General features: G+C 36.8%; 1 protein-coding gene and 1 pseudogene across 1 annotated transcript in view; both read left to right on the top strand.

The window, feature by feature from the left end:
• Positions 1 to 9,403, top strand: part of NTN4 (netrin 4) — a 101,490-nt gene that overhangs the window by 47,176 nt on the left and 44,911 nt on the right. The window lies entirely within an intron of this gene.
• LOC111743552 lies at positions 345 to 2,912 on the top strand (annotated as a pseudogene).

Raw genomic sequence — 9,403 nt, 5'->3', positions numbered from 1 at the left:
CTACCTGACCTTGCTGCCGAGCAGGGCTCTGCTGCACTCTGGCTGCATCCTATCTAGGGTCATTGCTGCCTTCCTCCTAGGCCTTGCTTCCTCAGCCTCTGCCACAGCCAGCTCTTGGTGGGCCCATGTGGAAATGGGAGCCCCAGATCCCATCCTAGGAGTCACAGAAGCTTATAAGAGAGACATACCAACAGTAAAAAGATGAGTCTGGGAGGTGGTGCCTACTGGGATGACAATGGAAAGCTTTACATGCTTCCTAGTGTTTTGTGACAGAGGCCCAGATTGCTGCAAAAAAAAAAAGGGGGGGGGTGAAACTGGATAAAGAGTACCTTCCTATTGCTGAAATGGCTGAATTTTGCAAGGCATCTGCAGAACTGGTCTTAGATGAGAACTGCAAAGTGTTGAAAAGTGGCCAGTATGTCACTATGCAGATAATTTCTGGAAATGGAGCCTTAAGGATCGGAATCAGTTATCTGCAAAGATTTTTGTAAGTTCAGCTAAGATGTCTTTCTGCCCAAACCATCCTGGGGAAATCACACACTCATCTTCAGGGATGCTGGCATGTGGCTACAGTTATCTATACTATGAACCCAAGATTTGTGGCTTTGACTTCACAGACACTAAGAAGGGCATTTAAGAAATGCCAGAGCAAAGCATTCTGTACACCCATGCCCACAGTCTTAAAGGAGTGGACTTTGTCTTGATCAATGGAAGGAAATGGCAACATCAGTGAGGAAAAAGAATTTCTCTGCATATTTTGACATGACCTACTGAGATTTTGCCAGTGGTGATAGTAACAAGGATGTCTGGGCTATGTGTTACTTCATCAAAAAGGGCGTTAATGTTTGTCTCTGCCAATCCTATGCCAAGAACATGGGCTTCCATGGTGAGAGTGTGGGAGCCTTCACTGCGGTCTGCAAAGATGTCGAGCCAAAGAGTGGAATCACAGTTGAAGATCTCGATCAGTCCAAGTCATTCCAGTCCTCCTCTCAATGGGACCCAGATTGCTTCAACTATTCTGACCAGCCTGGATTTTCAAAAACGGTGGTTGCAAGAAGTTAAAGTCATGGCCGACCTCATCATTAGCATGCAGGCTCAGCTGGTCTTCTCCCACAACTGGAAGCACATCCCGGGACATATTGTCATGTTTTGTTTCACAGGGCTAAAGCCTGAACAGATGGAGCAGCTGACCAAGGACTTCTCCATCCATATGACAAAGGTTGCCTACATCTCTGTCGCAGGGTCACCTTGGTCAGCTGGGCTACCTTGCTCATGCCATTCACCAGGACGCCAAGTGATTTTTCTGGTGAGAGGGAACAGAGACCACCTTCCTGTCTTCAGCCTTTGCTGTTGTGAGATTCACACAAAGGATGAGAGAAGGAAGATGGTGGTAGGAAGATCATTTTTTCAAACACAGTGCTTAACATTCAATGATTGAATGTGTTTCTCGGAAAAGGACATATAGGGAAACTGGGCAGAGACATCTGTAGCTGGTGTCTGGAACTTTTTGGCCCTAAACAAGATGCTTGCCCATCCTTTTATCTCCAGCTTTTCCAAAAGAGTTTACATGTGGAAGAAAATTAATAGTCCCCCCAAATCTGTCAATCATGCCATTGCAGTACTGCAGGAGCTTTAACTGAGGCACCTTGTGCTGTTGGGGTTGGGGGGTTCCTCTGTAGATCCAGCATGAGAAATAACCTATATAAGAGGCTTTGAAAGAAGACCTAGTTCAAACATTAACAGTTAGCCTGTTTGTCCTCCTGTGGTTGAGCAATCTTATCAACAAACCACATTACAGAAATTGTGTTTTATGAAAACCAGCAAATCTGCTTGCTACTGCAGCAAGGAAAATATAAGTTGCTGTTTCCTGTCTTATTTGAGAATAAAAGAAAGAAGATTCTCTTTTTTAATTAATAATTGCAGTCATTTTAATGTTCCTCTCTTCTCCCTTATCACTGTTTTTCTTAGGCATAAAAGTTTATAACTAGCCAAAATTTTCATTCTATTTTACTAGTTGATTGATCATCGACTTCATCTTTAAGAATTTACCTATTTGAAAAATAAAGAATATAATTTACTGTTCATCCTGTACCCTCAGCTTTCTTGGCAAAGAACAGCAGAGTAGGCAACTGCATTTTCTCTTAGCATCCTCTTCAATGATTGTTTAATTGTTTCTTGTTGTGTTGTTGCCTCTGCCCAGCTGGACCTCATACTTTTGTTCAGTGCTGTTGTGCAGTCACTCATTTCACATCATGAGTTAGGCAGTGCAGGATAGAACCAAGAAAGAGGTTATTCTGGGCATTGTTTTTTAACCTTTGTGTGCTGCCAGCTGGGCTCAGGCTTTACCCTTTGGAAAGATAACCACCATCTGCTTTAATCATGTAGACTTATTGCAGTCTGGTTTCTCAGTTACAATAAGTTTACTATAGACTCCCTTCTGTAAAAAAAAAAAAAAAAATAGAGAAAGAAAGAAAAGTAGAGGGAGACTGTCAACCTGTAAAGAGGATCTGGATGACCGACCGAGTAAAGGGGATTATATAGTAAGTGTTTTTCCATTTCGAAAGGATGTTAGAATGAGCATTCTCCATTCCAGAAGATGCTATAGGATGAAAACCTCATTTCCTTACTAATCTAAGGCTGCTTTGAAATCGGAAGCAATTTCCTTTTAAAATAATGCTAGTTTTGTGGCTTCCTGCTGCCCAGCTTCCATACTGATTTTGACTTCTGCCAGCAGTGGTGGTAGCCTCTAGTGCTGTAACTACAGCATGTGCTGAAACCAAAGCATGGCCAAGTCAGACCTAGAGCTAGAGCTCAGAAGAGGTAAAAAAAACAGGCTATGTGGCCAAGGCTATGCTGGCTTCTGGGGATTTAGAATCCTTGCTGTCTCAATTCTAAAAAAAAAAAAAAAAAAAGCCATAAACAATTGGTTCAGGAAAGACTTATTGTTGGAAATGTGAATGGTTCTGGTTTCAGATTATTCCATCCCTCAGCTTAGATGCATTTTACTTTTATATAATTTTTTCTGTATTATAAAGACCCGGTATTAAATTTGGGTATGGTTGCCTCTTTTGAATGTGGTGTTCTTATTCCTATGATTGCTTAGCTGAGCAAATTGCACATTAAAAGCAGTCTTTTGCCTCATGAAAGACATGACCATAAGATCAATCGTCCTTCCACATTTGTGTATCTGTGAACACCTTTCATTATAGGTGGAAATAAATAACTGGATTTGTAAATTGTGCCTGCAGAATGAAAGATAGCCTCTCAAGAAATGCTATTCTTTTACTAGTCAGCTTGTCCCAAGTATGTGTGTATAAATCTAACTTTCTTTAGCATGGTTTATAGCAGTCATTCTCAAAGTGTGGTCCCTGAATCAGCAGCATTAGCATCACCTGGGAACTTGTTAGAATTACAAATTATCAGGCCCTACCCCAGACCTACTGAATCAAATTCTAGTGATGGGGCCCAAGGATTTGTGTTTAACAAGCCCTCCAGATGATCACAATGCTGGCTACAACTAATATTGTTGCGAGAACGACTAATTACTTAATAAAGTCTCATTTTATGGGCTAGAATTTTTGATGGCTGATGATAGAGAATTAAGGCAGTTAATAGAAATGATAGCTTGTCCATTGATTAAGATATGTAAGATTTTAGGGTTATTCTCTTCCTTTGGGAGAAGGAACTAAAAAAAGGTACAAAGTGGGATACAAGTCAGCTTTATTTAACTTAAAACTCCTCTTGTATCTTTTAAAGTAGCATCACTTCTTTCATGTTTCCCCTTCTTCCTAGATCTATTCCATTTATCCTTCACCATTTCAATTTTTCCTCATCTGTTCATTCTACTGGAAGGCAGAACAGCATTGTGATTGATACCCTAACAATGGAGTCAAACAGATTGGATTTGACTCACCACACCATTTACTAAGTAACCTCACTGAACCTCAGTTTCCTAAGAAAATGAGGATAATATCTATCTTATATAGTTATTGTGAGGTTGAAAAATATGATAGCTAATACCTAGGATGTGATAGACACTACTTACTGTTGCTGCTATTATAATATTGTATTATTTCAGCCACTTCCACTACTTCTCCAACAAACTCATCTTCTTCAGTATCGTCAAAAATAAATCGTAGCTTATGTGTTGTTTGACATGTTTATAAGGCTAGGGGTTTTGTGGCAAGAAAAACTGTACTGTGATTCCAGCCTGCTGAGATCCCAGAAATTATGTGAAGAGGAGATCTTAAGCTTTTTTTCTTTGCAGCTGGAGAGGACTAATTTAGTTCTTTTCCCTAGCAGCTGGTGACTTTACAGCTGTTGGTTGATGGATGGTGATAGGAAGGAACATGGAAAGTTTCATTGTTTTATAAAATATCATCCATTGGATAGCAAGGAAGCCTTAGAATACCAAGGAGAATTGTTTAAATATCTTCAGTTATACTTGTTAAGGTGTTTTTTTTTTTTTTTAAATTTTGTAATCAGAAACTCATTATAAAAAAGTATTGGTATTTTGACTGATGTGTTCAAATCTAAGATCAAACATTGAGACCTGTGGGGTTCGAGGAAAATGTTACCCAGCTGTGTGAGCCAAGTTTTAAAATTATTCATACAGTTTTGTTATTAGAGTTTTCCCCATCTAAACCTGAATACATTTATTCACATATTTATGTTTACATATATGTCATGTTTTATAAATTCAGAACAGATTTAAGATCGTAGTTTTTATCTTCTTTTTAAAAATTCTTTACCATGCTGTGAATAAGCCAGAAGTAATCATTTGAAAGGTCTTGACTCTTCAAGGTATTAAGGAAAAGAACAGAGGGCTTAAAAACAATCAATAAAGTTATTAAATAAGAACATTAAATCAGAGTTTTAAAATTTTTTATATAGTAAAATCTATATTCATGTTTGGAAGTGAGCATCTACAAATTAGTTCTAGATCCTCTCAGCAGAGGAAAAAAATATTGTCATGGATTATCAATACTACTACTAATAGTTACTACCAATTGAATGCTTACTATATAGCAGGCCTTGTGCTGCCCATGGTACAAATGTTATTGAATTTAATCTTCTCAACAACTGAATGATGCATTATTATCATTTTCTTTCATAGATGAGGAAGTGAGCCTTGGAAATGTTAACTGATTTCCCAAAAGTGAAGAAAGGGTAGAGCCACGGTTTAAATTCGCCTGTCAGACACTGAAGCTCATTCTCTTTTTGCTATTGTTGTGCTGTTAAAGATTTGGATCTAACCAGAGTTGACATTATGCCAAGAACAGAGAAAAAAGGAGAGGTAAAGGACAGGAGGGGCAAGAGAGATGAGAATGGACTCAAGGGATCAATTATCATGATGGGCTATAGAATCTAAACTGAGCAAGCAGGGAAGTGAGAACACGGGAGAGCAGAGACTATTCTCACCACTAAAGGTTTGCTGCTTTATATTTTATAAAGCCCTTTCTCATGCATTGTTTCACTTGATTCTTACTAAAACTAAGAAGGTAGATATTTTCATTTCAATTCTTTAGATAAGAGAAATAGATACAGACAGATTAATTTACTTGCTTGAAGTCACAGTGATAGAGTAATAACTCACGCAGAATCCCTACTGCTGTACCCCATCTCCACCCCCAATAAGCTACCAAAGAAAAAGCTCTTATTAAAAAGACCCTTTTTTATAGGGATAGGTAATCTATCCAAGTCATCTATATTTAAATATTGAACCAGAAATTAACATTGATTCTCCCTTCTGTTCCCTTCACTAATTAATGAAATGGCTCAAAAAGAAGAAAGAAAGAAAGAAAGAAAGAAGGAAGGAAGGAAGGAAGGAAGGAAGGAAGGAAGGAAGGAAGGAAGGAAGGAAGGAAGGAAGGAAGGAAAAGCAATGAGTTTGGATCATCTACTACAAAGTAAATAATTTAGAAATGTCTATCTTTTAGGGGAACAAATCACCTTTGATGGATATTTTTGGTTTTATAAGGAAAAGGGATTTCTGGATCTACAATCCTTTACTTTCATACCTAGCCCTACATAATTTTCACTGTGAATGAAAGGCAGCAGCAATCCCACTTATTTCATTTTGTCACATCAGATCCAGAGGAATGGGTAATTCTATCATGAAAGGGAGTGCAATGTTGTATTCCTAATATTAACAAAATATAAAGCCTGCCAACTCAATACTGTTAGTGTGAGACTATTCTCAATCCATTTCAAGGTCTTAACCTTCTTATTTCAATGTTCCTATGTTAGTAATAGTATAGTTTTGCCAGTAGTTTCTTGGCAATGAGTAACTACAGATATCACAGAAGGTGAACAGAATGTTGTTATACTTCATTTACCACCTTGTGTTTCCTAGTAGAAGGGCAACCCAGTAAAATAAGTTCATGGCTGGAAATTATTCGTGTTTTGACTGCAAAACTTCCAATAAGTCTAGCCTTATTTTCTCTTTCAACAGTAAGACATGCTCTCTTTTAATAGCAAAGTTTGCCTGAGATTTTGCTTTTTATTGTATGATCAGGAAACCAGAGGACTTCAGAACTCGAGGCATTACAAAATAATGTTTGTACTCATGAATGAATTCCCAGTGGGGTTCCTTTTCAGAGTTCCCCCAGAACATTTCAATATTTATTTATAGTCTTCGACTATACACTGAGAGGCCAAAGGATAAAAACTACTGACGGCTAAAATGTTGGTATCAGAGCTGCCATCTCTGAAAGTAAAATAAAAGCCAATAGGAAAGTAAGGTTGAGTCTCCAAATATAATATTTGTACAATCAACTTTTCATGAACATGCTTTGCAGAATGTGAAACACATGTATATTTAGGTCAAAACTGGGGCATTGTAAAGGTACCAAAATGAGTTTCTTTAACAGGACTAGGCTGCTAGTTCTATAAATTAGGGAAATAAAAAGTTAAATTTGACTCTTTTTTTTACTATAAAGTGCTCCTCAGATATCTCATTTTGCAAATTTCCTTATGAATATTTCCTTTTCAGTGTAGCATTTTGGGGTCTACTCTGTGGATAGTTGGGAGCCTAGAGTCAGAGCTCTGGGTCCAGAAAGCCTAGTCTCTCTATTTAACTACTAATATAATGGGATGAAGGAGCTAAAATAATGGGGTGAGGGAGAAACTTTATGGAAAGAGAAGAGCTGAGGTAATAGATATCTGACTTCTGGTTCACAGCCCCAAGTCTCATATCTCTATGGTATTTCATTTGTGTCTTGCCAATTTTGTAAGAGCTGGAAGCGTACTTCAATTTGTCCTAAAACAATTACATCCAGTAGAAGATAAGTTGTAATTTAAGTTCTTATTTCCTCTTATGAAGAGAATTTTTAGTGACCAGACACTTAAGGTTAAAATACACACACACACACACACACACACACACACACACACACACACACACACACCCCATTATCCACTCAGACAGAGAAAATTCGCAGCCATTTCAAATAGTGAGGAAAATAAGGCCTGTTGATCTTGGCATTCAGAACCTTAATACTATAATTGGAACTACAGTTTGTATCATATCTTAGCCATGTCATTCTAATGGAATAAAATAATACATGTGTGGGGATAAAGAAGGACTATAATTTGTTACCTCATGATAAGATTTTTTTTAGTCATAAAGAATTTTGATATCTTTTTAACTTTTCTCTCTAGCTCATTAGATAGAAAGAAAAAACAGAAAATCACAGTTTCAAAAATTACAATGTATTTAGCTTTAAGAGAGCTTACATATTAGAAATGCAAAAAAAGCCATTACATTTGTTCTACTACTAAATATTTTATATATAATACAAACAATTATGAAATTTGTTAAGAGTAAACACTGATCAAGTGAGCTTTGCCTTTTATTTTTGCATCTCTAAGGGTACCACTAACTTGGCTGGCTAAGTCAGCTCTCAGAATTCCTGAAGGGCGGTAGTTTCATTTCTTTCCAGATAAGGCCCTGATAGGCATTAAAATTAAAGAGAAGATAGGATCCTAGTATTTCCATCATCTGAATACTAGGAATAATCTGAATAGAGGCTAAAGGTGGTAGCTGTAGCCTATTTATCTTCTAATTCTCATTTGTAATTTAATTCAATGCTCAAATGTAATAAAAAGGAAACTTAACTGTGAGATTAGACTTTGCCACCTAATTTCACTTACATGCAAAGCAAGAAATTATAGCCTATTTTGTCAAACATCTAGGTTATTAGTGGCCTTGACACAAAACCCCTTGACACAATTATTCTTCTGTCCTTCCAGAGTCCCCTGTACTTCTCTCAATGAAAACATTTACCTTACTATATTGTAATTATTTGCGTCCATATCCAACTTTTCCTATCTGCTAAATTGTCCCGTCCTTTAATGGCAAGTACTGAGCCATTCACGATGTCTAACATAAAGTAGGTTAAAAAAATCCTGGGTCAATATATGAATGAATTAATCTGGCATTTTAAAAATAAGAGGATCATTTCAGATAATAATGTTAATAATAATAATAATGATTGTTCTTGATTGATTGTCACGTATCTACATACATATATATTTTTTTAATCCTTAAACAACACGTGGGGCCAGTATTATTATCTTTATTTTATAGGCAGATATTTTCCATATTTCTTGTTATTAAGGAATTTATCCAAGATTATTGACAGCAGAGATTAGAAACCTCATGTATCTAATTCCAAAATTTACTCTCTTGAGGTCACATTTATCCACATAATGCAAAGAAAAGAACCCAATTTAAAAATGGGCAAAGATTTGAATGGACATTTCTCCAAAGAAGATATGCAAATGGCCAATAAGCACATGAAAGGATGTTTGACATGCTTAGTCATTAGAGAAATGCAAATCAAAACCACAGTGAGATAACCACTTCATATCCACTAGAATGACTATAATCAAAAAGACAGAAGTGTTGATGAGCATGTGGAGAAATTGGAAGCCTCATATATTGTTGGTGGAAATGTAAATTGTTGCTGCTGCTGTGGAAAACAGTCTGTCAGTTCCTCAAAAAGTTTAATATAGAGTTACCGTATGACCAACAATTCTACTTTTCAGTATATACCCAAGTGAATTGAAAACCCATGTCTACACAAAATCTTGTACATGAATGTTCATAGCAGCATTATTCATAGTAGCCCCAAAATGGAAATAACCCAATATCCATCAATTGATGATGAATAAAAAGTGGTATGTCCATACAATGGAATATTATACAACCATAAAAAGGAATGAAGTACTGATGCATGCTACAACATGAACAAACCTTGAAAACATTATGCTAAGTGAAAAAGGCCAAACACAAAGGCCACATATTATATTATTCACTATCTATGAAATATCCACAGTAGAGAAATTCATAAAGACAAAATACGTTACTGGTTTCCAGAAATTGGAATTCAGGGAGGAA

This window comes from Pteropus vampyrus, unplaced genomic scaffold (assembly GCF_000151845.1).
Source record: "Pteropus vampyrus isolate Shadow unplaced genomic scaffold, Pvam_2.0 Scaffold116, whole genome shotgun sequence".
Classification (NCBI taxonomy): domain Eukaryota; kingdom Metazoa; phylum Chordata; class Mammalia; order Chiroptera; family Pteropodidae; genus Pteropus; species Pteropus vampyrus.
Note: the sequence above shows the minus strand (reverse complement) of the source record. Positions and strands in the feature narration are given on the sequence as shown.